Below are 15,381 nucleotides of genomic sequence, written 5' to 3'. Positions count from 1 at the left end.
CAGACGAGGGGCTAACACTCCATATGTCCCATATGTAATCACTCGAATTTCTTTACGGCGGCCAATAGATTTCCCACCAAGCAGCACCACCGCATGTACAGTATCTTTTGAAAGTGATCCCTTATCCTGTTGTCTCAATTCTAGACATTATTTTACGCGAAATGAAAACAAGACGTCGCTGAACACAGTTTCATCTGACCCTCATCTGCAATTTGTCTTTGTGTTGTTTTCCTGATTACGCGCTGAATTTGACATGTGCAAACATGTGTTTGGTACAAATCTTTCCAATGCAGGTAAACGTAGACAAATCTGGGCATTTCAAAGCCTGCTTTGTTTGGCGATTAAAAATTTAATCGCTAATCAGTGAGTACATCATAATTGACGGTACAGCTGTCACGCAATATGAAGGTCGCCTGAATGTCAAGTTTTTCTGTTCTGAATTGATCATTGATGTTTACTCATTCGATGTCCAGCCCGAAATAATATAAATCCCGACGGGTAAAGACGAGAATGAGATAAGGCCGTCCACTGGATCGTACAAAGAAAGAAAAACCAAAATAATACGTAAATGAGTAAGCAATCAAATGGGTATAATAACATAAAGTAAGGGAAATTAATTAAACTGAAAGAAAAAATCGGGAGACCTAAATCCCTAGTGCAGCGCAGTGTTATTGATCTTCCCGTCCAATATTAGTCGCTTCGTGGTGGAATCTGCCAACAGGAAACAAAATCTGGAGGGTTACTGAAGAAAAGAAATCAGCTTTAAAAATCGACTTTCTAAAGTCAACTGAGGATGAAATATATGGGATACCTACATCCCTAGTGAAATGGGTACCCCCTTCCAATACGGCTTCGTAGTGGAATCGGCCGACAGGAAAAAATCTGCAGGGTTACATAGACTGTATAAACTGAAAACGTTCACATGAGTACTCGAGAAAAGAAATCAGCTTTACAAATCGGCTATAGAAAGTCAACTGAGAATGAAATATATGGGATACCTAAATTCCTAGTGACATGGGTACCCCCTTCCAATATGGCTTCGAGGGAATCGGCCGACAGGAAAAAAAATTCTGCAGGGTTACATAGACTGTATAGACTGAAAACGTTCACATGAGTACTCAAGAAAAGAAATCAGCTTTAAAAATCGGCTAGAGAAAATCAACTGAGAATGGGATACCTAAATCTCTAGTGATATGGGTATCCCCGTCCAATATCGGTTCATGATGGAATCGGCCGACAGGAAAAATATCTGCAAAGTTAAGTAAACTGAAAACGCTCGCATGAGTACTCAAGAAAAGTAATCAGCTTAAAAAATCGGCTTTAGAAAGTCAACTGAGAATGAAATATATGGGATACCTAAATCTCTAGTGATATGGGTATCCCCGTCCAATATCGCTTCGTGGTGGAATCGGCCGACAGAAAAATATCTGCAAAGTTAAGAAGACTGAAAACGTTCCAATGAGTACTCAAGAAAAGAAATCAGCTCTACAAATCGGCTTTCTAAAGTAAAGGAGAATGAAATATATGGGATACCTAAATCCCTAGTGATATGGGTATCCCCTTCCACAGTGGCTTCGTAGTGGAGTCGGCCGACAGGAAAAATATCTGCTATAAAGTTACATAGACCAAAAACGTTCTAATGAGTACTCAAAAAATAAATCAGCCTTACAAATCAGTTTTCTAAAGTAGTTAGGGAGAATGAAATATATGACATACCTAAGTCCCTAGTTAGTGATATGGGTATCCCCTTCCAATATTGCTGTAGTGTTTTCGGTCGTCCCCTCACCGTAGAAACGGCGTAAGGAAAAAATAAACAAGCCACGCTAATAGTTTCATTGAAAACGAGAAATCCGTTTTGCAAATCATGTTTATGAAGTACGAAGGGAGTGAAAGATTGGGGTAGTGATATAAGAGTATCTCCATCTCGTATTTCTGCCAAAAGGGAAATAATAGGGGTATAGAATGGTAAAATCCGAGACCCGCCGAGACGCCGAGACTTAACTACTTTTTCTAAATCCGAGCCCGAGACGTCGCGATGCATCACGTGTTTTTTACTAACACTGCCGAAAAGCATAGTACGGCAATTTACGAGCAGAATTCGTCCAAGCTTACATGTTTCACAGCAGCTGCAAAAGCGATTGCCATGTTGAGCCGTTCAGTTTTCAAGATTCTTGTTTGTTGTCAGTTTAGGACGGTTTATTCAGACTTAATTTTCGCTTGGTTTGCGAGACTCCGAGATTCGAATTTCAAAATGCGAGTTTCCGTGACCAGCTTTATTTTTTCGAGCTCGAGATTCCGAGACTCCAGTTTGAGACGCCGAGATTTCGAGACCCGCTTAAAATTTGCCGACACCCATTATTTTTGAAGGACCATTCTATACCCCTAATAATCAGTTAACTTCCAAAAACACAGAGCAAAAGCGGGATTGCCAGGACAGCTACCTTTGTTTCATAAATCATTCATTCTTGTTCAGGATTTTTTATTTTGGGAACTGCTCAACCACTTTCCCCTCCCCCCCAAAAATAAATGTCCACAAAGGAAGTGGCGTGACAGCGGGCAGACTGTGGGTCAAACGCAACTCTGCAGCAAGACCTAGACCAATAACTCCTTTTACATTCGATACCGTTAAGGGGGAGATTTTGGGGATAAAGTATAGGCTTTAACTTGTTGTTATATTTAGGTCAAAATTGACCTAAGTTTTAGAAGCTTCTTTTGCTTGCGGATTTTAAATTTAAAAATATATAAATTGATGTCGACAAATCAATGTGGAAGAAGCATGCACGGCAGGGAAAAGCAATTCTTACCATTTCAACTGAATCCTTGTAATAATATGGCCAGCAATAACGCTGCTCGACCTTCTTGTATCCTTTCGTTTATCGATGTAAAACAGGAAATCTTTTCAGATTGATCGTACTCGAATTTTTCGTAACATTTTCCTAAAACAGGACTTTTTTGTTTCGTAAAAACCCCGATCGGATAGCACTGGCTTTTGACATATTCTAAAACATTTTTATTTTTAGGAATCCATCTTTCGAAAATTTTCCGTATTTCCTGCGAAATCCTACTCGCATGTTTAGGGGATACCCAAATCACTAGTGTTTTGGGCATGGGGGGAGGGTACCGGGGGATACCGAAAACACGGCAGCCATATTGGAAGGGGATACCCATATCACTAGGGATTTGGGCACGGGGGTGCCAAAAACTCGGGGATGCCCAAATCACTGTGACATCGCTATTCACGTGTACTTGCTTTGCTGGAGTTAATTCTACAAAGATGTGAGCGCAGAGCTCGCTTGTCGGCAAAGTTAACTGACCGATCTGTTAAAACGTGGACAAAAAACATTTATCCTTTTTGCAGTGTCCGTTTAATACAGGTTTTTAACAATAGAAATCACCATAAAAGTCAAGTTTAAGGTGTCCGCGTCCGCTTAATAGAGATGTCCGTTCAATACAGGCTCCTTTTACAGTAAATGTGCGGCAGAAAAAATGGGACTAGTGCTGATGTCCGCCTAATAGAGGGTGTCCGCTTAATATGGGGTCCGCTTAATACAGGTTTGACTGTATATGTTTTCTGGAACATTTAACAGCGAAATTGTGGTTTCAAATGAAGATTTCATGAAGATTGTGTTTCCGTCTGTAAGGCCTGGTTTCCGACCAAAACACTAGCCTGTAGGACAAGCTTATTTTATGCTCTGACTCATTAAAAAGAAAGACAAAACATGGTCGTTTCTCTTCCTACCCAGGAACAAGGGTACTCAATAAGAGGTTTTTTCTTTTCATTTATAAAGGTTTCATTTTCTACCGGCCAAACGACTCAACTATTTCACAAAACAACAACAAAACAATTTTCGATTTCATTGCCTGCTTCCGTTTTCACGAGTGTTCCCGTGTTTTTGTGACGCTGAAATCTAACTCCGCCATCGTAACGATGTTTTTCAACATCCTTTGGAATGATGGCAACTTGGACACTATGGGCTACAAATAAAAAGGAGGAGTGGCGTTCATAATAAGAAGAAGTCGATAAATAAAGCGCTCAGCGACGGGACAAATCCGACATTTCGACTTTACTGTCTTCTTCAGGGTGCAAACATACTAGCTTGAAACGTTGGGGTTTCTTTTCACGTTCCAGCCCCTTATTTATCAATTCCTACTTATCTAGTTGAAAGCACCGCCCAATTTATACATGTTTGTCAATTTATCGAGAATAACTCGCTTGGAATTTTCTAAGCCGACCAACACACTTCCACGAGAAAGAAATTGATGGCGAACGAGGTGGCCTTTCTGTAAACCAAACGCACAGTGATCTCAAGTTAGGTGTTCCGTTCAACACCGCAGCAAATTTTGAAACTTTCACCGGGGAATGATATTAATTATGGTGTTAAATATCGATCATCTACATATTGAACGGCTTGGTTCTCTGCAGGCAGCTCCAAAATAAACCTACTTACTTGACATGAAACGATGTGTTCCTTTATTTGTTGTACGTAAGTGGAGACAAAGTCTGTATTTTATCAAACAACCTGAATGACACTGACAAACTTAGAAATATAAATACATCGAGTATTGCGGCTTCAAGAAAAACAGGAGTATAAAACTGTTACTAGCAGATCACTGGCATCAACGCTGGCGATTTTCTGAGTAAGAAAACAGTTGAAGTGCTCAGATTTCAGATTTTGGCGTCGACTTCAAATGAGACTTTGGGCGGTAATTAATGAGACTGTCAGGCTAGAGAGAAATTAAAATTTGGAATGAGGGCAAAAGGATATATCACCCACTTCTCTTGCCGAAAAGTTTCCAACTCTCCTCCTTAAGCATTAAACAGTTAAATAGACAGTCAAAATCTATGTTAACGAAACTAAGTAAGTTATCTTAAACGCGCTAACTTTGTCAAGCCCTTGTTGACAACGCGCGCACATTTCCTGATTTGGTCCGTTAACATTGTGCTATTATAAATATATTTAATAATTAAATGCTCCTATGTTTAACCTTTTTAGTCAGAGAAAACCGTTTTGCATACCTTAGTTGCTGGTGAATTGAACCCCAACACACGGTGCTCGGAATAAACTAATTGACCTAATAAACCGCAGTAGAACATCAAAGGAAGTCCTATAACTTGCCACAGATGACGTAACCATTCCATAGTATTTAAACCATATTATTCAGTTAAAATCCTTAAAATATCCCATTCTTAATCCCTATTTTGGTAATCTTTACGTATTCAGGGTTGGTATTTCGTTTTCTGAGTTTCGATTTCCGATTGCTTCGGTTTCGAGTTCAGGGTGATTTATTTTAAAATCCACTACTACTTTTATTTCACATTTCCTTTTAAGATTAGATATATGAATATTTAGTTAATTTAAAGTTTTAAAAAATAACATTAATACGGATAACTAAACATAAATATCTAATGTGGAAACACCTAGCGCCTAAGTAAACCATATAGTTTTCTAAGTTAGACACTAGCCTTGTAAAGAAGCATTTTAAATGTAAACATCTATATACATATTCAACACACACACTCACAAACGACACACGCACTGTTCATGCACTTACTGTTATAATAAATAAATCAGACTGATGAATTTGACTAGCTAGGACATTATTTTTGCTTCGATGGTAGGTACTGTTTAGCTTTTCTAGGGAAGTTTGAAATACTGAGATCTTTGAGATCTTGGGGAAGTTTTAGCAAGTGATCGACTGATAGTGCCGATAACGTTGTTTTTTCCAATATTAGTCCTGAAACGTGCTTTATAGAAGTTAGCTTTTAAAGCATATCTAGTATTATAAGTATGAACATCACTGGCGTACCGAAAGTAGTTATCGAAGATGGGAGGGAGCTGGTTTTTATGCCACTGGTGGGAGAACTGAAGTAAACGTAGTAAAAAAACGTTCTTTACTGTGAGTAGGTCTAATAAGTTAAGTAATTAACGGAAGGGCACTATCTGTATTTTCACCGTACAAAGGAGCAAAGAACGTAAGGCGGATAATATGATTTTGCTTGACTTGGATTTTCTTCAAATGCGATGCATAAGCGCTGCCCCAAGCAAGTAGTAGTATATGATAGATATGGATATATCAAGTTATAATATAATTGTCTGAGTTGCTTTAGAGGAAGATAGTGCCTTAACTTGAGGAAAATTCCTGTATTTCTAAAGACTCTAGAGCATATGAAAGACATGTGGTATTTCCATGAAATTGTGTCATCAATTAATAGTCCTAGCTATTTTATGTAATTTTTTTTTTCCAATGTATATTCAGAACCATCTTTGTTTGGCATTTTAACTTTGAATGAATTAGCCATTTTCTTTTTAGCGGATTTAATAATCATGTAGTTTGTTTTCTTAAAATTGATTGACAGTCTATTTATGTCACACCATTCCTTCACTTTCGTGAGCTCTTGGTTAATTAGGGTTTCCAGCTGGGCAGCACTGGAAGACAAGGCAAAAATATAAGTGTCATCTGCAAAAATTCTAAAGGAAAGTTTTTCAGAGCAGTTGGGAATATCATTGATGTAGATAGAAACAGCAAGGACCCAAGCAAACTACTCTGAGGAACGCCACAAACCATAGCTTGTTTACGTGATTCCGTGCCATTGAGTCCAGCGTGCTTCAGTTTCAATTGCACAAATTTCGTTAACTTTAAGCTCAGGAATTCGAATAAGTCGTCCTATTGTCTCTATTCCTCTTTACCCTATCAACCATCCTATTACAGGAGCCAAATTCGCCACTGAATTTTCGCAGAATCTTGACGTTGAGTTTGTTTACTCAGACAAACCTCGACGCAGTTTTATATTCACTCAGCTTTTTAACCAAAAGCTGCAACAAATCCCAAAGGTTTTGGTAGCAATGAAAAGTTTCAGTGTATAACGCGCGCAAGTGCAGAGTCAGTATTTTGTGAATTAGGAACTGCTGTTTTTGTTTGTTTCGTTCCCTCCGCGGACGCTCTTTCGGTTCGTCACGCAATCTCTCCTCCCTCACCTTGGTGAGCAGGATTGCGTGACAAGCCAAAGAAAGCGCCTGCAAGGGAGGCTAGCTTCCTTGTTCCTGACTAAAAGGAGCGTAGCCTCTAAGTTCCAGGTCCCATTTGCCTAAGGATAATAAACTACTGGGTATACATGCATATTTTAGAATTTTCATTCTCCATACTTCAGCTAATGGTACAAGACCCATGACCATTGAATCGCAAAACGATTCAAAACTACCACTTAAGGCTAATGGTCAGTATTGAATTTAGACGAACATATTATTTATATTATTATATAAACGCAAGTCAGAAGGGGAAGATAGTTTGAAAAAAGGAAACAAACGCGAAAAAAAGTGGCGAAAGTATCAAAATAAAAGGCAATTCATGGTTGTGTGGGTCTTGTGTTCTAACCAGGAAGAATGTCTAATGCAGAATGATGGGAAATGTCCAATAAGAAAGACAGTTTGGCAGAAAATGATTGAACTGACTATCGATACAGATTCTAAATGAAGAGACTGAATTTGAATTTTTGAACTGCCTCTACCAGGGAATAAAAAACTTTGCTGTAAAATAATAGAAATTGTCTCGGAAATTAACAGTCCACTTTTTTTTTAAGCTCACAGCTGAAAAAAAAAACCTCCAAAAGATGAAATTAAAGTTAACTCTTAAAATTCGTGTTAGTTTGATCGAGTGTTCATTTCCTATAATAAGGAAGCTCTTTTAATAAGGCCGCACACTGGCCAGGATCCTTTAACTGGAAATATAGCTACATAACTGCTACATTATTCAACCAACAAAGAGGAAACCTCTTTCAGTCTTCGTCCTATAATCATGTATTATCATTAGACAACAAGGAACAAGATGCAAGTTTAAATATGTTGGAATGAGCTGTGTGCAGAGCAGATTGGGTTTTTGAGCAGCGATTTCTATATTTTGAAGTAATTACTCACCAGCCATGATTCCTCAGATGGCGTACCAAGAGTTTCAAATATTTTGCTTAGTTGATCTAAATCAGAGCTGCCAGGTAAGAATGGAACCTTAATAAAAATGAGACAAATGAGACAACAATCTAAATATCTTAAGTTAGCTAACACTGAAGGCAGTGAATAATCAAGGATACAGAAAAGTCACATACTGACCAAGATAGAAGTAAAGTATTAATGTGATGAATGTTACGTACCCGAAGGAGAAGTTCAGCTAAGATACATCCAACAGCCCACATATCAACGCCTGTACCATGTATCCTTGCTCCAAATAACAGTTCTGGAGGCCGATACCACCTATACATTAACAAACAGAAAGTTTATAGAAATGAGTCCTAACATCTGGATTACAAGCAAATGGTAACTTTGCAGCATTAAAACTTCACTAAAAATTAATTTGGGGTTAAACTCAGCAAAAAGGACAATTGACCTGAAGTTCAACATAAAGCATTCATACTATCATAGTTGATAAAAGGCAATGACAAACCTCTTTGTTATACATTGTACATTTTTGTTAGCATTTTTGGCCTTGATCCTGCACAAACCACAATAGACAATAGATTGTGTGTTGGAGCAACTGACCAATAGAGCCCTTCCTGTTAAGATATTCAAACGTGGTGTGAACGTTAAAAAAAAAGGATTGTGTACAGTCGCGGCCCTTCCGACATTTGTTAAGTACCATTGTTGTCATGGCAAGGTTTCATAACCAGTCCCTCAATTAACTATGATGCTATCAACTCTTCACCAATTGAAGTTTTCAACATAGACCACAAATAGAACGTTGTTCCCACCTTGTCACCACTTGATGTGTATAAACCTTAGTTGGACTTCCAAAAGGACTTCCAATCTTCAGCACACCTTTATCATTAATCAGCAAAAAAAAAAAGTAGTGCAGAAACTACAGATTGTCACCTGTTGTGTTCACAGTCCCGGGCTCCGCCCTGAGATTCAACTCCTTACCCTTAAACATTCCAACTTTTACTGACAGAAATGCTATCTGTTTCATATTATACATAAAACAAAACTGTACCCCTTTTTATACCCGAATGATAAGCCAAGGTCTCATATGTTTCCAGAAGTAAGGCTAATTTTTGCATTACAATCTCTGCCCTTTTTAATTTACTTGATTTAATTGCCGCTAGCCTTCGAATTTCAGTTTACATTCTATTTTTGGCACCCTTAAATAACAAAAATTTTAAATTTTGGTGGTATGCCAATAGGCTCCCTTTTCAGGCAGAGCCTTTCCATATACCCAACTATGTGGAGTACTGCTCTTCCCTCCGTGGCATTGCAAAAATATTATTACTGTGCACGTGCAGTCATGGCTTTACTAGAAGTTTGTAACAAGGGCATAACTTACCCCGTGAAGAATCCAGTTCATTTGTATATTCCAGACCTTGTAATGTCATGATGACATAGCTTTTTATGTTTGCAGGTCTTAATACAAGACTTTTATTTTTTTCTGAAGCATCTCCGCGGGCCGGAATCTCAAATCCTCGAATCTGATTGGCTAATCGCGTGCTCGTAACCGGTCCAGCTTTTTACGATACGGACCACGGTCCGGATTTTTATCCGCTCTATTCGCGGCAAATTGAAATAGTTGCGAAAGTTTACAAACAAAGGCCATAGTTAAACGTAAACAACTTCCCGTGGAAATATGTAAGGAAAATATAAATTCTGAAGAAAATGGATTCAGACGAGAGTGTACACAGCGAAAGTGAATTTTACAACCCAGAAGAAGAAACCCCCAACGAAACGACGGCATTAAAATATGAAGAAGTTGAACAAGACAGGCAATTAAGAAATTCAAGATTTTATTCACTCACTTCGCCCTGATAACACTAAAAAAAAGACAACTTACGATCTGAACATTTGGCGAAGATACTGTTCCTCAGTTGGAGAGACAAGAACCTTGGAAAAAATTCCTCCTAACGAGCTCAACATTCTGCTGTGCAGATTTTTCATGGACGTCCGTAAAAAAGATGGCGGAGTGTACGAGCCAGGTACACTTGCATCGCTCCAGAGAAGTATTCAGCGCTAGTTCATTTGTATCTAAAGTTCGCCAGCCATCGTCCCGAGGCGCCTTTCTTCCTGTCTTCCTGACAATAAACCACAAAAGAAAGCCTGCAGATCCGGTGTGGTACAGTCGAGCTCCTCTCGGAAAAAACAAGATTGGAGAATTTTGACAAAGGCTGCGAAGAATGCAGGACTGCCTGAAAATGTAACCAACCACTCTGTGCGAAAACCTGCATTTCAAGGCTGATGGATGCAGAAATTCCTGTTTATTATGTAGCTCAGCGGAGTGGACGTAAGAATTCAAAAAGCTTAGATTCCTACCAAATTGCTTCCGACGACCACCAGCGCAAGATGTCCTTGCTACTGAGCAGCCGGAAACGAAATCTCCCATCTCTTCAAACGATGCACCGCTTAATCAAACAGTCAAAGCCTTGCAGCACCCATTCAAGCCGAGAGAAGACAAGCAAGCTTCTTCAGGCGAGGATCCCTTCACTGGTTTTCTTTTGCTGGTTCGAAAATCAGTAAAATTGAAGACTGCACGTTCAATTTCTCTTTCAATACAGCGCCTTGCAGCAGTGGTGAAAGCTCGGCTCGGTCAAAGCCGCGAAAACGCCACATTATCATCTCAGATGACTCAGACTCAGATTAACTTGAACTTGCTATTGGAAAGTTAGTTTTCACAAATCCAGGGACGTTTTAAACATGTATCGAGCCGTGAAGAAAAGTAAACTTCGCCGTGTTTGAGTCTTCATTCATAATTTTTATCACTCGATCGATATTTTTAGACCTTTTGGACATGCGTGTCATCATTTGCAGCGTGTCAACATTCATCCACTTTTGACGTTTGACAGATGATTGTCATTTCAATGACTCTTAAATGGTTTTTTCTTTTTTTACATGATGACTTGCGAGTGAAAATAAAATTAAACTTCCTATAAACATGCCACTTAAATTGATGCCCTATTTACATTTGTTTCATAGGATTTTGTTACCACTTTCCTCCTCCAGCCTTAAACTTACACTCTTACAAACGTCCCAGCGAAAAAAAAGCAAACAAACAGAAAAAAATAAATAAGTTATTTACCGGTCTAGGTCGGTCCGTATGAGAAAAAACTGTGCCCTTGGTCTTGAGTACGGCCCTCGGCCTTCGGCCTCGGGCCGTACTCAAGACCTCGGGCACAGTTTTTTCCCATACGGACCTCCCGCCCGGTAAATAACATATATGTATCTTTTATTACAACCTGAGATTGAAACACTCAGCAGTTATTGATAGGACACCACACCCAATGAAATGTACCATGTATTAAAAAATACTGCAAATTCAAGTCACTTAAATTAAAGTTACCTCAAGATCTGTCTCCATAAAATCAAACACAAGACTAATGTTGGATTTGTGACCAAACACATCAAAAAGCTAGGAAGAAAAGAAACAGTAATACTTAAGATTGCTTCATTATTTTAGTACCCACAGGATTGTTAGTAACAGTTGATGCACAAACTATCACTGAAAGTAGTAATGTGCTTTCACCTATCTTGTGAAAATATTAACCAGTTTAGTTTTTATTTTTCTGTCTCAGAATCATTACAATAATCTGGATACACAGATTAAAAATCAATAGTTCTGGTTTTAAACTTTCAAACCAAAACAGATTTAGACCATAAATTATGAATAAATGCGAGTTGCGGACTCCTAAAAGGGAAGAGGTTGAATTCATGAGCGCAGAGTGTAACTGACACAAGCACCAAGTGTAAGTCAAGGAAAACAGGGGAGGGGAGGGTAGGACGCCCCTTTTTCCAATCTTGCATTTGTACCTCATGATTCACGCACTTCCTAATATCCTCCCCTCCACCACTTTTGATACCTACTACAAAGACTACTACCAGTATTTAGTTACTGTTCCTTTAATTCACACAATAAAAACAAAGATATTATTAATACTCACGACACTATGCCTACCTTTTAATGACTCAGCTAACGTGGTTATGCAACCATCAATGTGAATTGTTTTCCATCAAATTTTTTTAATTTTTGGTTATAGAATGTATTTTACACTTCTGACAATGTCCATGGTGGGTCCCACCTCTCAATAACCTTTCTATTACCTACCCCAATTATGTTAGGATGTCCGAGTTCCTGTAGAAGCTTGATTTCATGCAATGCAGTTCTGTTAATTCCTACAAATAAGACTACCATATAAGCCTGGTTAACTGCATAAAAGTAACAGTGGGTTGAAACACAATATATGTCCTTTGAATATCAAATAGTCATTTCTGTCATGTCTCACAAAGGATCGTTGATGACTGCAACAAAACCCTATAGTATATCTCTACACAGATAATTTACAAATTTGTGTTCACAGACCAATGGACACCAGACAAACAGCAATCATGAAAAAAGTTTCAGTTCAAAAATACATAAATGATTAATGTAGATGCCTTACAATCTAATGCACTAGTCAATTGAAACCCCCACCCCCCCCCCCCCCAGACCCGAGACAGGCAGGGGGATAAAAGGGGCATATAAGCACTTTTGATTAGAGATCTTTCCCCTGGGGGTCGTATATAAGATGTGTTTTGCTTCTTTATATGTCCCCACCTCAGGGAATCAGGGAAATTTGACTGTGGTTGACAGGTACCAAAGTTCGTCGTAATGTCAATCGATTGCAAGTTGTCATTTTAGCGCCATCCATATTGGATGATTATTGGCAAAATGCTCCGCAAAATTTGGTTTCAAGGCAATTCAAAAGAAAGAAGAAAATTCATTCCAGTTCTATGGAAAACTCTGCCTACAAACCCATGGTACATGGCAGTCGCCTTTGCCAATATCTCACAGCTAAGGTTGAAATGTATTTTCCCTCTGGACTTTAAGGAGAGGAGATAATGCAGTTCATTGAGAAAGCAAACAAACACCACCCCACAATTAAATTTACGGCTAAAATTTCAGAAACAGAAACATTTCTGGATACAAACATTTGTAAAGGTGAAAGATTCAGAAGCAATTCAGTTCTTGATGTGCATATGCACTTCAAATCTATGAAACATTTCTATTTACGCACTTCTCTTCGTGCCACCCTCCAGGGGTCAAAAAAGGTTTCATCAAAGGCAAAGCACTGAGACTTCTCAGAACAAACTCTTCTAAAAAAATATTTGAAGAGCAAATTCAAAATCCTAAATCACGCCTACAGGAAAAAGGTTATCCCGAGAACCTTGTTCAAAGGACCCTCTCAGAAGTGCAATTTGAAAACAGGAAACTAGCACTCCTTCAAAAACCAAAGGAGAACAAACGAATCTTCGCTTTCGTTACACAACACCACCCAGCAGTGCCAAACTTAAAACAAATCCTCATGAAAGACTGGCATTTAATAGAGCAACAACCGTTGCTCAATGAAATCCACAAAGACCTGCCAGGCTGAGAGGGCGGTTAATCAAATATATACCCGTGAGAGCCAAATTATAAAAAAGGCTAAAACACGCCCTAGGGAGCCGTGCAGTCCTGTTACTCTTGTACCCAATATGATTGTTTGTGATAATCCTGGCTACCCTATAGAGTGGTTTCATTTCGAATGCGTGGGACTTGTAGATACACCAAGTGGAAAGCGGCTTTACACTGAATGTGCTGTTTAACATTTTCAAAGCTATCACTGTTCAGAAATGCTCTGTTGTAATGTGAAATTCATGTTCTTGCAAAATTTAATAATCCGCGGCAACTTTTATTAAGATGTATTAAAAGAAAAATAATGCCTTATTAACGTATATTTTGTTCCTGATCAATTCTGTGTGAATGGTTTCTTTTTGTCTTGTTTTGTTTGGCTTGGGTTTTTTTATTTAATCCCTTGCCAGTTTGTTCCCAGGGGGAGGGGAATTTGATCTCAAGGTTTTCCCCAGGGGCTGGAGGTTTTGGTATGATTTGATCAGGGCCTTTGTCAAATCCCCTATCTGTCCCGGGTCCGGGGGGGTGGGGGTTTCAATTGACTAGTGCATAACATATGTTATAGTGATGCCTGGTAAAAATAACAATAAACTAACTGTTAACCAATAAGCACAATCCAGAGAAACATCTATTTATCTTGTTTTTGTTTTATTATTATTATTGTTATTATTATTATTATTATTATTATTATTATTATTATTATTATTATTATTATGACTGACCATCTTTCGCTTCACTCCTTTGCCCAAGTTTGATCTGTAAAAGAAACATTACAATAAAATTTACATAGCTTAGGACATAAAGAATCCGGGCAAATCACCAGCTTCCGTCAACAATAAGCCAGTGTACAAGTATCCCACATCCAAGCCAGCTGGTAGAATAATTCTACCAGATGGCTTGGATGTAAAACAATTTGTTTTATAGATAATCAAACTCATTGAAATTCTGCAGCTGATCAGCAAGATGAGATATCACATGACTAAACAAAAGCCCTTTCATCTAATTTAAACAACAACAAAAAACATAGGTCAAATACAGAAAAAAAATTGATTAGCTGTCAGCTATAGATGGAAGTACTTCCATGTTCTATAATTACCTTCTTCACTGCTACAATCGAATGAGTTTCCTGATCTTCAGCTTTATACATCGTCGCAAACTGCCCAAAAATTATCTCTTTTAGAATATACAACCATTGGATCGATCAATGAACCTCACATATTATTGCATTTACCTGTCCTTCGCCCAGGAAGTCAATGTCCTTGCAACGTTTCCAACTTCCCTCCATTTTGTTTTCATGTAATAGGCTGTGGTGGGCCTGAGTACTAGCAGATCACTTTAGAGCCCAGTGCCCAAGACAAGCCAAACTCGTCTCCAGAGCCCGCGCGTAAATGTACTAGTATCTGTCATTTTTAGGTCGCTTTGTTCATAACTATTTACTTCATCCTTATCTTTCCATAGGAATTTGAAATTTAACTGATTTACTTCTTTTATGATATTTTCAGGAATGGGCAACAAAGGATGTATGAACAAATTTTGGTAGAAGCAGGAGCCAGTACGTACAAGTAGAGAGACTGGAAGTAACAAATTACTCAGGGCTTTTCGTCGTGGAGAAACTCCCGGGTGTAAACTCACCCTTCGTTTATCATTCTTTATGTGAATCCGTTTCTTCATTTAGCAGATTTTGGTCTAGTCTCCCACACATACTTTAAAGAGAGTTGTATATGTGACACCACCAACTAACGACTAAGTTTGAGGAATGTGAGGAACATCCGTAAGGCTTGTATTGGCTGTGAGCCTCCAGCATCAGGCCATTTCATACCAAAACGTTAGATGAGAGGATGTTTCTTGATGCCAACTCCCCTTTCCGAGAAAAAGAGTCTGCAAAGTCCAAAAGTGTGTATTACGACTGTCCGTGTACCGTATTTTACTATAGACTGTTACAACTGGTGTCGAGTTTTTAACTAAAATGTACCCATCCTCGAAGATGTG

The 15,381-nt window shown here is 38.6% G+C and overlaps 1 pseudogene across 1 annotated transcript in view; it reads right to left on the bottom strand.

Annotated features, from left to right (window-relative positions):
- The window catches only part of LOC146464217 (cyclin-dependent kinase 7-like), an 85,544-nt pseudogene extending 70,862 nt beyond the window's left edge, over window positions 1-14,682 (bottom strand). The window contains exons 1-10 of the transcript XR_014868563.1: window positions 14,624-14,682; window positions 14,489-14,548; window positions 14,115-14,148; window positions 12,070-12,137; window positions 11,308-11,376; window positions 11,181-11,203; window positions 9,307-9,395; window positions 8,738-8,844; window positions 8,144-8,243; window positions 7,914-8,000 (exon numbers count right to left, since the gene is read on the bottom strand). The product of XR_014868563.1 is annotated as a cyclin-dependent kinase 7-like (transcript). The remainder of the gene's footprint in view (window positions 1-7,913; window positions 8,001-8,143; window positions 8,244-8,737; window positions 8,845-9,306; window positions 9,396-11,180; window positions 11,204-11,307; window positions 11,377-12,069; window positions 12,138-14,114; window positions 14,149-14,488; window positions 14,549-14,623) is intronic.
- Window positions 14,683-15,381: the final 699 nt, after the last annotated feature.

This window comes from Pavona decussata, unplaced genomic scaffold, assembly GCF_977016875.1.
Source record: "Pavona decussata unplaced genomic scaffold, jaPavDecu1.1 SCAFFOLD_167, whole genome shotgun sequence".
Lineage (NCBI taxonomy): Eukaryota > Metazoa > Cnidaria > Anthozoa > Scleractinia > Agariciidae > Pavona > Pavona decussata.
The sequence above is the reverse complement of the archived record's forward strand: the minus strand, read 5'-3'. Positions and strand labels throughout refer to the sequence as shown.